Source organism: Harpia harpyja, chromosome Z, assembly GCF_026419915.1.
Source record: "Harpia harpyja isolate bHarHar1 chromosome Z, bHarHar1 primary haplotype, whole genome shotgun sequence".
NCBI lineage: Eukaryota > Metazoa > Chordata > Aves > Accipitriformes > Accipitridae > Harpia > Harpia harpyja.
In genome coordinates this window covers 20,281,234-20,296,181 of record NC_068969.1, presented here as the reverse complement: position 1 = coordinate 20,296,181, position 14,948 = coordinate 20,281,234, and positions in this window count along the sequence as shown.

Below are 14,948 nucleotides of genomic sequence, written 5' to 3'. Positions count from 1 at the left end.
GTTGATGGAATGGGGATGGGCATTTACATCCTCCTTAAAGGAGATGGGTCTGTCAGACCCCTTCCAAATGTGCGTCCCTGGTAGCAGGGAGGTGTACAGGGATGTGGGAGATGAGGAGAGGGGTAACCCTCAGCCATTAGTACAGCACCATATTTGCAAAAACATGCCAAACTTATCTTTTCCTGTATTCATCTGCTCTTCTGAAGCTTTTCCATCAGCAGAATGATACATCGCTGATTATGATCTACTGTAGCTTAATTAAGCCATTGTACAACACCTTTTCTGAGACTTACTTAAACTTTGACAGCAACGCTTAATCTGACTTTCTCTGCCTCTTCTTCCATTGGTTATAATCCTTGTATTGCGTGGGTTTTATGTTGGTTCTTTCCAGCGTGTTTTATGGCTATACAGCTTTCCTTATCTGTTTTTGTGCTGTGTGCTCACAGAGATTTATGGGCTGAAGTATTAGATGCAGAGCAGGAAAGGGGGAAACAGAGCTAAAGCCATTCAAATCCTGGAATCCAAGCATTGAAGGAATTAAGTCTCTTAAAAAAAATGAGAGGAAAACCTGAACTAGAACATGTATGTGAAATCCCTGGGCTCTGGCTTCTGAAAAAGAGCAGGTTGGTACTGCCATCCGTGTCCTGTGGTTCAGGCTGAAGAAATTAAAAGACTGACAGTAGGGGACTATGCAAGAGCTGCTCACTGCCTGCTGGCAGTTACTGGCTCTACATGCGCTTGCAGAGTTGGGTTTTGAAGGGTACAATTAAGAATTTAAAATCTGAACTCCTGCACAGCACAGGCTGCAGGACCCGATGCACCTGATGATACCCACGCCATGGTGGTTGGTTGAAGAGCCTGTCGTGGCCCTCGCCACTGTGCAGCAGCGATCTGTTAGCAAGCGCTACCTTGCCTCTTGGCCTTAGGGTGGGGGAAGCAGAGAGGCCGCAAAGACCTGTCGTTCCACGAGCACCATGCGCCACGGCTGGCCATCTCCCCTCTGTGCTGTCCAGTGTCTCCATGCCGTAGAGCCAAGGTGAGCTACTGGTGCCCGGAGTCGTCCTCCCTTGTTAAGCGCACAGCAGTGTGCGATATGACCAGGCATCTCCAGCTGCTGGGACAGTCAGGTGTTGCAGACGGATAAGTTGGATTTTGGAGGAGGTGTTACTGCTGTGGGTGAGTTGGTGGGGAAAACTGAAGGGGCTGTTTCTGTGGGCCCAGTCTCATCCCCTTGTGTTGGGTTTCACCAGGCTGAAGTTCCGTCCCAGAAAAAAGGTTTAGGCTTAACCCGTCTCATGCACTGGTATGGCGTACTGCTGGCTGACAAAAGTAATCGCCTCTGACTGGGCACTTGCAGAGGAGCAAACCCACTCCGGTCTTTGAGGACGAGCTGTGCCGCTGCCCTGCTCCAACTGCCTCGGTCGTTGTTCAGCGCTGGCCCTCAGGAAACTCCTTGCCTGCTTTTACATCCCCTTTGCTTCAGCCACGTGAGTGGCTTCCTCGGCCTCAAGGTCAGGTCAGCGTTTCTTGGTCTAATGGGGTTTTTGTCATATTTATTAGGTGTTTGTGTATATCTTACCACTCAGCCTTTGAAGATGTTCTGTCCCGTACCTGAGTCTAGTTCATTCATCTGCATGGTTATTGGTTGATTTGAGTATTATGCGAGTCTGAATGGTGTAGTTATTAATTTAGGCTTTGGGCTTTTTTTATAGGGCTTTAAAAATAAACTCGGATATTGCAGAACATTGAGGTAAGCAAGAGCTGAATATGCCAGCTCATGATGCCTTCCCAGCCAGGCTGAGTTGGTGAAAGTATTTTAACTATAAAGAACAAGTCACCTGCACTGGTCTCTTGCCTCCAAGCTATAAAGCCTGGGTTTCAGTTTCTAGCTGAAGCAGACCAACACTTCCCATCCTCTTTATCCCAGTTATTCAAAACTCTTGCAAGTCCTCACTACTAGGCATTTTGTTGCAGTGATGGTATCCTGCTGATCCGAGACACTGCTGCTCTTCGTGTCCCCTGATGCAGTCCATGATGTGCTCTGGTTTTTCTCTCTGTGATGGGACTGACTTTTACCCAACCTGTCAAGTGTCCTGATGTCTGCTTACCAATGTCTCCTCCTTATGCTTGGGTGCAGCCACTGACCTGCTTAAATACCTCCAAAATGCTCATTTTAGGTAAAACAATGTTAATCTAGAGCAGATGCCTCAGCGCATCTCAGAGAGAATTGCTCGTGACTGTAGACCTGTCATCGCTCCGCTCGCAGGCACATTTTCGCTTGCTCACGTGGTGACCACCTGTAGCTGGTGGTAACGCGCCGAGGACTTCCACCTCCAAAGTCCAACCTCTGTCTTTGTTCTCCACCTTGTGAGATTTCTTCCTGTGCTGTGGAGGCCGTACAGACCCATCTCCCCACCTTTCTTTGTCTGAATGCCAGCGTAAACCTGACTCCTTTCTGTCTAAGAAACGTGTTATGACAAGGTTTTGTCAGCCATGTCTGCAGTAACATTTACTGGCTCCATTACTGACTTTCATCTAAAAAGACTTGATCTACAGCATGTTGGCTGGCCTGTCTCTCAACCCTCCCCAGCCTGAAGCAGCATGTAATTTCTTGTGTGGTCCTTAGCTTTAACCCTCTTCCTTGAAGTTCAGCTTCTGAAATGGTCCTTCCTTGCCAGTGCAGCTCTGAGGATTGCTGGCATATGTGAGATTTCACCCAGTGTCAAGGAACAGCCTTCAAGGAAGGTGGGAAGCAACATGGTACCCAACATAATAGCATGGGTATAGCTTTTCAAAAGATGCAGGTAGGAGTTTAGGCCCTCCAGGGCCAGAAGCAAATGAGAGACATTGAGAGCTGCTTTTTACAAAATGAGTTGGCTTTTATTTATTCTTGTAGTTGCTGTAAATCAAGGGAAAGGCTTTGCTTTGAGTTTCTAATCAATATATTGGTTTTCTGTGCTGCCCTGTGCAGACCCGTAAGGAGAGAGGTACGCTCTCTCCCTGCTACACTGCTCAGCTCTCTGTACTGAAGGATCTGCTGCCTCAGCAATGATTAGATTCTTTCATGAAGAAATCAAAGAAAGTAGGCTTTACATGGAAACACCTCTTCCCACTGTCATGTCAACATCAAATTTAGGGGGAAAATTGGGCGTAAAAAAGATGTCTGAGGACTGTAAGGGACTATTCTGGTGGATCCTCCATGTCAGGGTTAGGGTTTTGTCTTTTATGAACGCCTGCGATGCGTTTGAGTGTGGGGTGTCTCTCCTGGAAATCACCTGCACATAAAACTCTTGGCCACCCGTGGCTTTTGTCCTGAAGGGGCTCTGTCCGTCTGCAACAAGCTGCATCCAATGCCAAGAAGAGAGAGAGCAGGTTTGCAGCTGAGGCCTGTCTGGAGGCTGTGTGGGCACTGCCTGGCGAGGGGGGGACACATTGAGCAGTCTGGCTGCATTGAACAGAAAACGCAAGATGCAGAGACCACCACCTGCACCTTCACACGTTCAAATCTGGTTATCGGCCTTATGGCTGAGCTTGGGATTTAGCTGGGTGCAGCTGGTTTAATTCACCTCTGTTAAACCAGCCTGTACTCTCAGTTATACTTTTGCCAGCTCGGTGCCTTACGTGGATGATGTGGTTTGCAATTCAGGGTATTTATTTCCTATGCTAAGCATAAATACCAGAGCGTCCCAACATCTCGGGCAAGGGCTAATATCAAGAGATGTGAGTAGATGCTGTTTTCTTAGATGTTTCTTTCTTTCTGCTAGCTGGCCTGGGAGTTAGAGCGGGAAGTCTAAGAAAAGCTGAGCTTTTGCCGTGGAAGCAGAAATGTGAGGCTGTCCCAGCCCCATGTCCAGCAGGACCTGGGGGAACTTTAAAGGAGCCCATGAAAGGCAGCTAAGTGAAGCAAGCCTGTTGTTGGGAATCCAGTATCCAACGGCCTGTGCCTCTACTGGGAAAATTGTAAGTGCCCACAAAATCAAGAGAAGGTCAAACCCCACCTGTAAGCTGCATAACTTCATTCTTCTAAATTCACAAGTGATAAATTCGGCTCCCTCAGCCAAGCCAGTGTGGATTTGAGATGTGTTCAGAGTCACCTTTACCCAAAGAAACACTGGTACTCTCGTTTTGGGCAGAACCTTGTGTCATACCCTCCTCTGCAGCCCTCTGATGCAGTACCCCATCCACGCCTGCGATCCCTTAGTCACAGGTACCATCTGCACAATGAATGCAACTCCTCTGCTAGGAAGTGTCAAATGAGATTTCAATGCATTGAAGAAAAAGTGCAACTGGAAATTAAGTTAGAAGGACTTTCTACCCAGGAAGGAGGCTCTGCTGGAGCTCTCTGCGGCTGGGTTACCTCCCCAGCTCTGAGCTGCTGCACTTCGTTAGCACTGCCCTCCAACCCTCTCCTCTGCACTAATTTGCAGCCCTGTTGGCTACATCTTCGCACACACGATCTCATGTGGTCAGAGATCCCACAGCAGCCTTGATTTTCTTCTGACCCATCATATGGGAGGAATTTAAGATAGTTCAAGTGGAGTTTGTTTATTCTGCGCCTTGGCCATCAGAGACTGCTAGTGCTGTGGTGTGAATTGCAGTAAAATAAATAAATGTACTAATTACTGCTTCTTTACATTGGAAATGATTCTTACTTACGAAAACATCTCAATAGGTGTAGAAAGGAGATGCATAAGGGCCGGACCAGGCAAATCAACTGTCTGTCTTAATGAACCATTAACGCAGGCTTGTTAAAAAAAAACACACCGACCCAGACGAAGTTCTCATGTTGGCTTCAGTGTGCTTTGGGTAAAGCTCATGATGTTCATCTTATTACAAGCACAGGAGTGTTGGTGAAATAGTGTGTATAGAAATGGAGGAAAAGCAAAGCGAGGCAGAGGTAAATCAAGTTTATGCTGTGAAGGAATTCACACCCGCTAGAATTGTATGCACGGCTGTAACCACGTTCTGCTGCAGCATGTGAGCCAAAAAATTGACACAAAAAGAAATGATGAGGGGGAAATGCTAATCACCATCTTTCCTTTCATATAAATGTGTTAATGGTTTAGTAAGTGTTTCCAAAAATGTGTGTGTGGGATTAAAATAGAAACCACGGCCAAGTTTAAAATGAGCTCTTGGATGGGGAACAGACAGTAGTGTATATCCTGGTGATACCATTCTCTCCCGTGCACTGGGAAACGTGCAGATGCACGGCCAGGACAGCAAGATGGAGATGGCAAAGTGTTTGTGTCGGGAGCTTTCTGTTAGCTGTTTGGGGAGCTTGGTCATCCCGGTACGTGGGAATGGTGTTCCACATAAGCAAAAAGTACCACGTACCAAAGCATGCAAGGGTTGCCATGGAGATCAGGAGTTGTTACTGAGAGAGCAGGAAAAACATGAATGATCTGAAAAACCATGGATTGTTATAGCTTCCTACCCTCTGCTATGCAAAAAACCCACCCCAGCTTGTTTAATTCCTTGCTGGCAAGATGTTTGTGCTGCAGCTGCACAGAAAAGCAGGTATACAGTTGTACGTGCATTTATGGGGCACATGTAACCCCCTCTCTTCATTGCAGATACTGGCTTTGGCCCACTGGCTGGTTCAGAGGATCTGTGAACTGTAACTGGGACGTGGAAATTAGCTGGGAAGCCCCTGATACAAGTCAGAGCAGGGTATAACAAACCCTAGGCAGCAAAATTCCCAAATTATTCATCAGTAGCCCATCTCGAAGGCTTTTTTAGATCTATTTCGAGGGAACAGAGTGAACCAGGAGGCAGGGGCAGAAAGCTGGGGATGGTCTCTGTAAGCCACCAGTGGCTGGTGGAGAATGTCCCCGATGCAAAGCCTGGGGCCTGGGAGGGGGGATGCAGCATGCCACAGCATCTGGGGGAGCTGCTCCTCTTCCCACCACCCGCAGCATTTGGGGCCCCACACCCATGGCAAGCGGGAAAGACTGAGGAATTGGCTCCGGAACAGATCAGATGGAAGCTGTGCTTAAATGGGTGTAATGATGTATGGAAGTAAAATGTTATTTTGGAACCGTAAGTTTAAATATATATAACAGTAACGAAGGCAGGAGGTCTGCATTGGAAATGCCAGCACGCTTGCTGCTTCCAAGGTTTTATTTTAAAGTCAGGATACTGGAAATGCTGTTCAGCACGTTTCTGATGAGCTGAAATGCCTCCTGGAAGTGCTAAGGCCATGTTTACTAAGAAACTGCATGGTAGGTCTTGCTGGAGGCTGTTTGGGAGCTACTGACAGCTACAGGGGTTTTATCTTCAGTATAGCTCGGTAGCCTAACTCTGTGCAAAGCCACCCAAAGGACAAAGCCCCTGGCTTGCACCAAGCCTGTGATTCAGCGGAGACATACTGCGCTATAGGGAAGGAAAAGCTAATTTACATCTAATGTTGCTTCTCAAGTCTGTGCTCCTGTTGTGCATTTTATTTTGTTCTTTTTTTAAAAACAACCAACCCTGCAGCCACCAAGGCATTATTCCTCCTGGTAGAAGAAAAACGCTAGTGTGCGATCAGAGGATTTAACGTAATCTTGCAAAGCAAGGGCAGCAGGGAAAGCCGGAGCAGAGATGCCCGAGGAGCCTGGCAGCAGGCTGTGCCCAGCCATGGGGGTCCTGGGCAGGGGCAGAGGGTGGCAATGCTGCACGCTGGGTCCTTGCAGCTAGCTTTGCATCCCTGAGGGATGAGCAGGCTGCTCGCTCCTGGGTGATAACGAGAGCAGAAGTTCTGGGAGAACCGACCAGACCTGCGGTTTTCCCACTGCTGGTTGCACGGGGCCAGCCCCATCTCTGGCTGTGCCCCTGGGACGGGAGCGTGTCCCGGTTTTGGTCTGTCCTGGGGGTTGTGTTGCCATCCCTGGTGCTGTGGGGCAGCGTGCCAGCCCCGCTCGGCACCTCACCGCTAGTGCTGCGGCAAGAGCGCGGTGACGGCGGGTGACCTCATGCATTGGCACAGAGGTTTTGCTGGGTAGGACGCAGCTACGGGGATGGATCCAGTACTCCCACTATGCTGCTGGGATAATTTTGGTATCGGTGTGATTAACTTTCTACTGTTGGCTTCCACCTGTGAGCTTATAAACTAGAGCCGTCCATTTGCTACACGTCTCAAAGCATCATCTTACAAGGAGAGAAAGAATTTTCATTTATAATCCATGAGACCTATTCAGCAATGGGCTGTTCTCCCCCTCCCGCTGCCAATAGACCTCTAAGCGAACAAACAAATGTCTGGAAATACAGGCAATTTAGCTCTGAAGAGATATCATCAGTGAGGTTCAGAGGTTAATGGGCATGGAGGATTTATAACAAACCAGGCCTATAAAAAAAGAAGGAAAAAGAAAAAAGAAGAAAAAAAAAAAGGAAAAAAAAGGAGAGGGTAGTAATCTAGTTGACATCTATTGTTCTTTGTATAACAGCTCATCTGTATTCTATCTGGTTGAGGGTATTACAAAGAGAATTTAAAAACATGTGTGTGAGCACACACACACATCTGTCTATATACATACATATATGTGCACATATAAACAGAAATATAATGAGGGAAAAAGCCCCTGTAAGTTTGAACCAACAACAGCAATCCATATATCTTTATTTGCTGCCAACATCCAAGCGCTGAACTCTCAAGGAGCCTGGATCTCTGCCATCATCTGTCCGTGTCTGATCTCTTTGGTAAATACGACGGCTGCCAAGAATGAGGCAAACGAAAAGCGCTCGCAGATTAGAAAGAAACACATGGCAGCCACTGACCTGCTGAAATCATAAAATACATCATGAAGTAAGAAAAGAGGGGAAACAAATCATCCTCTCAGGGACTGCCCATCTGCTCGCATAAAGCCGCAATCATTATTGCAAATAAATACATTCAGACTGGAGAAGTCTGGGAATAATTTGGGGGGGGTGGGTACCTTTTTTTTCTTTGGTCTTTGGAACCCTCTGGAAATTTTCCTACATAAACAAAGTGAGATCATCGACCAGAAATAGATATCTGTCAATTGTCCCCTTTTTAATTATGTAAGGAGCAAGTCTTTATTTTATAGGTACAATTAAGAAGAGAAATTACTTCTAAGACAGGATGGGGCCGTAGTGTTGGAAACGAACCCCTGTGAAAATTGCAGGTCCATGTTTTTCCAATGAAGGACGGATGTAGCAGTATTTACTTCATCTGAATAACTCTGCGGTGTAAATAGTGGCTGTGTTTTTGCTATGAAACAAAAAGATAAAGGGGGAATGGCTTATATTAGATAACTTTATACGCATCTTGCTTTGCCTTTTTTTTCCCTTGATGTTCCATAGGGATTTATCCAGGTATTGGATTCAATGCAAAGACTCAACTTGGGTTGTTTTGGGTTTTTTTTTGTTTATTTTAGACTTACCAGATTAAATTTGACTTTTTGGAGCCTGCTAAGGGGCCTGGTGTAGTACATGGATCTTCCTAAAGCCCAGGATTCAGAAGTGAATAAGGGCTGGTTCAAATGTGAGGGAGGATAAGGCTGAAAACAGGAGCTACTTTAAGAAGTTTGTCATCTCCTTTTCTTCATTGTTTTCTTTCCCCTTGCTCTTTTCCACCAAACCATGCTGAAAACCTTTACTTCAAGGGTTATCCTGTATTTGATGGTACTGCGTTTCTCCCTGAAACAAAGGTGTAGCTGTAAGGTATTTTGTAACTTGGGCAAATTTTCCTTAATATGCAGAAGGGAAAGTTTTGTGCAGCGTGCCCAGGACGGAGCTGCACATTGGACCGAGCCTGCCAATGGGTCTGTGAGCTTTTCACATCACGGGTCAAACCGTGTGTTCTGTGCAAGGGGGCAAAACATTCGAAGGTGGCATTTCCTACAAAGTCCCATTAGGGGAATGTGTTCTGTGCATCCCCATCTTCCATGGGAGTTATGACTGCTGCACCCGCCGTGCCTGGGGAAATCAAGAAAATGGGTTTCACGGTTATTTAGCCACGCATGTTGTTTCCGAAATGTGTGGGTCAGGCGAAGCAAGGTTTGAAAAACAGCAGAATGGGGAGAAAAAGGTGATAATATGGGTTTATTCCTTCCCATTTGGGTAAGCAGCTGAGCTTGCTCTCTGCGGTGCCAGTATGTCTGAGCAACCCTGGACCCAGCTGCGTGTCCGTACACACACACGTGCACAAAACCGAGAGGTGTTCAATGGCAGGGTGGTGGCAGAAGCACTTGCGTTCTGGTTGCTCTGTCCCGGGTGGTTTGGTTAACTGGTTGGTGCTTGCATGTAGGTTGTGCATCATGTCCGTATTTGTGCTGTCAGAGGAGATCTATTAAAGTCTGGGCCAGCTGCAGCCCTGCACAGTGTGCAGCTACCTTTGAGCTGCAAATCAAACTACTCATATCACACCTGGCAGCGTGCTGGTTTCAGCAGGGGATCATTTGCTCAGAGCTGTTTAAAGTAGGAAAAAACCCCAAACCAAGCTGAACAGGCATTTTCGTGATGCACTACAAATCCTCACGTTCACCAAACTTGCGCGCTTTTAACCTCTGCTTGATGTGGCCTTTTGCCGACATAACCAAAACTCCCGAGCGTATTTTACCATTCAGTGATGCTAAAAACTTGGGGTTTAAGAGGTTACATTTTCCTGGCTGTTCAGCAGATCTCTCAAAAGCCCATGTGAAACCTGTGCTGCCTGGCTCTGGGGCAGGACGAGGCAGGGGACCGGCCGTCTGCCCCCGAGCATCCTACCAGCTCTACCCCAACCCACCCACTTCCCCCTGGAGCGGGGATGGGAAGAAGCAGGAATGAGTTTTAAGCCTTGAGGACCAAAAAACCCCACAAATTCATAACCTTCCCAGTCCCATTTAGGGGCTTCGGGAGTTAAAAGAACAGCAGTTATACCAAGAGAGGCTTTGCTACAAGATGACTTAGCAGAGTCAGGAAGAAAATGAGGAAAAATTCCCCAGCTCCGAGCACAGGCTGGCTCCGTGACCCCTATTTTCTGGGAAAGCCAGCAGGGTAGTTGAATCTTGTCACAACGCACTAATGTATAGGTTCCTCCCCAATATCTGAAATTGAAGATTTCACGCCTGGTGCCAAGCAACTCTAAAAGAGGGTTTTCCCATCCCTGTCGGCTGCCGTTCTTGTTACGCTGTCGTGCCTTTAAAACTGCATGAAGGATCCCGGCTTTCTGCCTTCTCTGAATTTATTTTTAATATGACTCGTCTTTCCACTCTTCTGCTTTATCCCCAGATTCCTCAGGGAGTCTTTTCTGTGGGTAAATCACAACGCAGGCCACGGTGTCCCACACTGGAGGAGGTAACCCGCTGCAGTGGGGTACCTGGCTACTCTTACTGCTTGATTATAAAACCAGAAGGTGTTTTAGCATAATCTCCTGAGCGTTTATTAGCACGTATTATTTGCCTTGGATTTATGATTATCTTTACACACTTTGCAGTTATTTTCTCATCTTGTAATTCTCTTAGCTTCTCCTAATGTTTAAGCTAACATGATGAATTACACCTTTGCTTAACCCTTTGCCTGCTGCTGGCAAGGAAAGCTGGTGCTCTCTTCCTCTCCTGTCCTGCGGGACTGGAATTGCTGGCTTGCGTTTTTTAGTAGATGGCTCTTTACCAGTATTTATTAGTTTGTGGTATGGGAGAAATTTAATTTTTCTCCTTTACTTACTTCCTGCCAAAGATTTTATCCTTAGTGACAATAGGAATCTAGATATATAACATGAGCTGCAATATGTCATCTTCAGAAAATAATGATCCAGCCTATTTATCATATTTTTAGTTTCCTCTTTATGGATCCCAGGGGGTGCTCTGTTTTGTTTTCTTTTGCTTTTTTGTCTTCGTTCCAAGAACAGTGATGAAATGACATAACTTATCTTTCTTATTCCCTCAAGGTCCTGCATTTGCATGCTTGCCGTGTTACAAAAGTTAAAGCTCCTCGTTCCCTCAGGGAATGTTGTCTCCCAGTTGCTCAAGCCTTCATGGGGCTGCATGCCAAACTGTGCTGCATAACATGCTTCAGCCCTTGTAAAGCCAAGGATGGGGGGGTTAGAAGGTCGGGGCTCTGCTCCAGCCCCCCTTAGCCTTGCTCCTGAGGATGTTTCCCCTGGGGAGCTTATACCTCCTGGTGCCGGCTCCCACCTCGCCCTCTCTCTCTGGTACAAAATCTAGCTGAACCAGGGACCTCAACTGGGTTAAAAGTAATCCTGCGCCATGGTAAGGAGCAAGGGTTTAATTCTAGGAAGTCCCGCAGCTGGTTTCCCTCTCCTGCCTCCCAAAAACATGGTCCCGGTGCAAAAGCAGAAGTGGTGGAGGAGCGTGTGTGTACGCAGGGGCTGCGGCTGCTGGTGGCTCCCCGAGACATAGCCTGGGGCACGGCTCCAGGTAGAGCTGCAGAAGGGTTTGCTTGGGGGACACAACCTGCTCCCTGCTCTCTCACCCGGATTTCACGCCTTACCACCCCATCCATTAATGTCACAGCAATAGTTTGCAGGTTGCTCTGTTAATCGCATCACCGAAACGAGCTGAATTTAAAAAAAAAAAAAAAAAAAAGAGGGGAAAAATTCTTTATTTGGTGCAGAGGAACATCCTAAATGGGCTTTGCCCCAGGAGAAGATGTTGCTGTGACGGTACCTCTGTGCTGCTCCTGAGCAGCTCTGGCAGCACACCTAGAGAGGGCTTCACCGAGGGGACCCGGCACTGCAGCTGCCCAGCTGCCTGCACACGCGGGGGGGCCCTGTGTGCTGGGGGGCTGGCGTTGCAGCCCTTCTTTTCCTTCTTAAGCCATGAAATTATTTAAGGCAGCCAGCCTGAATTTTCAGGTGATGCTAGGTAGTTATTCAACCATGGTCGTAAATGGAGATAAGCGCCTGGGGATAAGATTCTTGCTGAAAATGAAACAAATCCTATCAATCTGGGGGTCCCAGGCTTGCTAAGGAGGTGCCCCCCAGCCCAGAGCACCGCAGGCGGTGTGCTGAGGTGAGGTGAAACTGCCCAGTTCTGGCCCGAGGCAGGAATGGGATGCTGCAGCCGAGTTTCATTCTGAGCAAGGTGTGAGTCGGTGCGGGCTGAGATGCACTGAGGCTGCTGCAAGGATTGCTTGAAAACCCAACCAGATCCTGTGTCTGTTCTCTCCCCCACCTCTCGCAGCCCGTTTGGATGGTTTAAGGGAAAGCTGATCCCATGCCAGATCACATGCTGATGAACCATGTTGGGCTGTTATGAAAATCATTGCATTATAAAGCATAACATTGGCAAAGGTTTTCTTCTTTAATAGTGCATCCTAGGGAAATGATATGTCTCACTTCAGCTGAAAGCAAACACTTGTTTCGAGCCCCCAGCTATTTAAGCACGTTTCCTTTCCCATATGGCTGTAATGGGAGATGGAGGCAGGCCAGAAACAAGGACCTGCGTTGTCCTCCTGTCCTGATGTAGGGTGTGAGTCGGACCCTCGCTTCGTTCTGTGTTAAAGGAGGTGACCTTGCTTTGCTCAAGAGTTTAAGGCTGCTGGATTGATGCATGTCTGTACGCAGAAGCACTGTGCTTTCTGTGGAAACAGAATGATTTCTTCTTAAAAAAAAATAAAAAAAATCTGTACCAGCTGATAGACCCCAAGATGGGTCCATGAACCACTTTAGTCTTCCAGCCATGGAGGAAAAGGCATAGCGTGCTCTTCAGAAACATCTGAAGGCATAGTAAAAAAAGCACTACATCAAAGTCAGTTCAGGGAGCTTTTTGCTGATGTCGAAGTGAAGCGATGGCTGTCTCTGCTGACTAACAGGGACAAATTCAAGGCACTGTGGGGTGGGGATGGTGAGGAGCAGAGCAGAAGACTAAGAGGGCTTGGATTAAGAGAGACAAAAGCCCTGAGCTCCCCTGTGCCAAAGCCAGGAGAGAATGTTCTTCTGTGCACCCTAATGTGCCTTAATAACCTCATTAAGCGTGGAGGCACTCGATAGACAAAGCGCCCTTCATTCTTTAGGAGTATTTCAAGATTTGAGGGCAAATCGAGGATTAGCAGGCCTTTCAAAGGCTTAGGGAAGTGTTTTGTGTCGCTGGGATTAAATTACATTTTTATCAGGCTATAGAAGTGGGCTCTACTTCTGCCTCCCGGCGTATGACAGCCCTGGCTGGCGTGGGGCTGAGTCCTGCCGGCAGCATCGGTCCTCGGTCGGACACCGAGCTCAGGAGATCCCGCTCCCATGTTAGCTGGTGGTGAGCTACAGAAATCCTTTGGAGATGGGGCAGAAAGCGTTTAACCATCCTCTGACTCCATCCCAGCCCAAATGCAGCCTTTAGCTGCTGCATCCTGCCCACTGTGCCGTGCCCAGCCTGTGGGGTTATCCAAAACGAAGGACTTTTGCAGCAAAAAGCACCAGGAATTCAGGAAGCACCACCTGTGTGCTTGCACTCCAGCAAATCCTTAGAAATCTCTTAAGAAAAAGGGCATTGATCTGTGCCAAATAATTATAGGAACCAAGCATTCTGCGACCTCACTAACCCTTTTTTTATTTCCTCTGAATTTGCTTTGCTCAGTTTGGCAGAGGATGTCCCATTTGCTCTGGTGAGAGCAGCAGAGAGAGACCAGCTCATTCTAGGAACAACTCTTAGGAGAAGTTCATCACTCTGAAAAGCAAATTAGGCTTATGCTGGCCAGTACTGTGTCTGTAGAGGATGCTGCTGGCATGATGCGGTCCTGATGGGGAAACACTGTAATAAAAGCAATAACAATGATGCAAGAAGACAGATTAGCTCCCTTGGGTGTGTACAAAATACCCTGTCTGGGGACAGGGCATAGCTGTCATTGTGGCAATTGTTCTCTTTATTTTAAGCTGTATGGTTTAATGTTGTATTTATAATTCAGTTTTGCTATAGTTAGAAGCAGGTTAGAGGTGCACCCAGGGATGGGTTGGTAGAGCTCTTCTTGCCCTGAGGGAGGGTGATAGATTAGCTGACCTAGCAGTGTCTCTGTGTGTGTGTATTTATATATATATATGTGTATTTATATATATGTATATTTAAAAAAGCAGATAGACACACACACATATATATATAAAAGTGCTCCGTTTGCTGCTCTCCGACCGCTTTCCATGTGCTTTGACCAAGTGCCATGCTATTTCTAGCAAAGTGGAGCATGAGACCAATAGAACAAACTGCAATTTCCTTTAGCAAACGTTTACAGAAGCAGGAACCAGGCTGAGCTTCTCGATGCAAGAGAATAGAAGCCCCATGTAAGGAGGGGAGGTGAAGGGACCTTGCCTTACAGCTGTACGGAGCCCCCACGGTGGGGAGGAGACCACGGGGCAGACCCTTTGGGCTGTGTGGGCTTTGCAGTGGTATAAAAGACCATTTTTGGAAAAATCACAACTCATTCACATTACGGCTTTGGTCAGGTGTTAAAATCCTTAACATAGACTGTCTTGTGCATCTGCGTACCCACTCTGGGTTTGCCTGCGTGGACCACCTGTCTCTTTAGATCTAACTTTATTCTTTGCTTACATTTTCCTAAATGCCTTGGGCGAACAAATGTAATTCTCTTAATGAAAAATGCATATATTTTTGTTAAATGGATCTTGCTGTCACTGCGTTGCTGCTTTCCCCTCAGTCAGGGCTTGCTAACAGGCTGGGCTCCACACATGTGCCGAATCTATCATCTGTCACGAGTGTGCACCGAGGCATGTAAGGATCCGAGCACTAACTCTATTTCCTAGCAACCGGAGGAAACCATCACACACACCACTATTTTTCCTCTGTCAGCAGGATTGCTCCAATTTATGTAACCTACAAAATGTGTGTTATCACCACAATAAACCATATATTCTGAGGCGTTATTTACAGCCAGATAATAGCAGAGATGCAGCCCCGCAGCCCTGGTGCCTGTTACGTCCTTGCTTGGGACCTCGGTTGGAAACCCCATAGAAATGTCGTTAAGTGCTTCTTTACAGTGCAACTAACTGCTTAGTTATTGAGGAA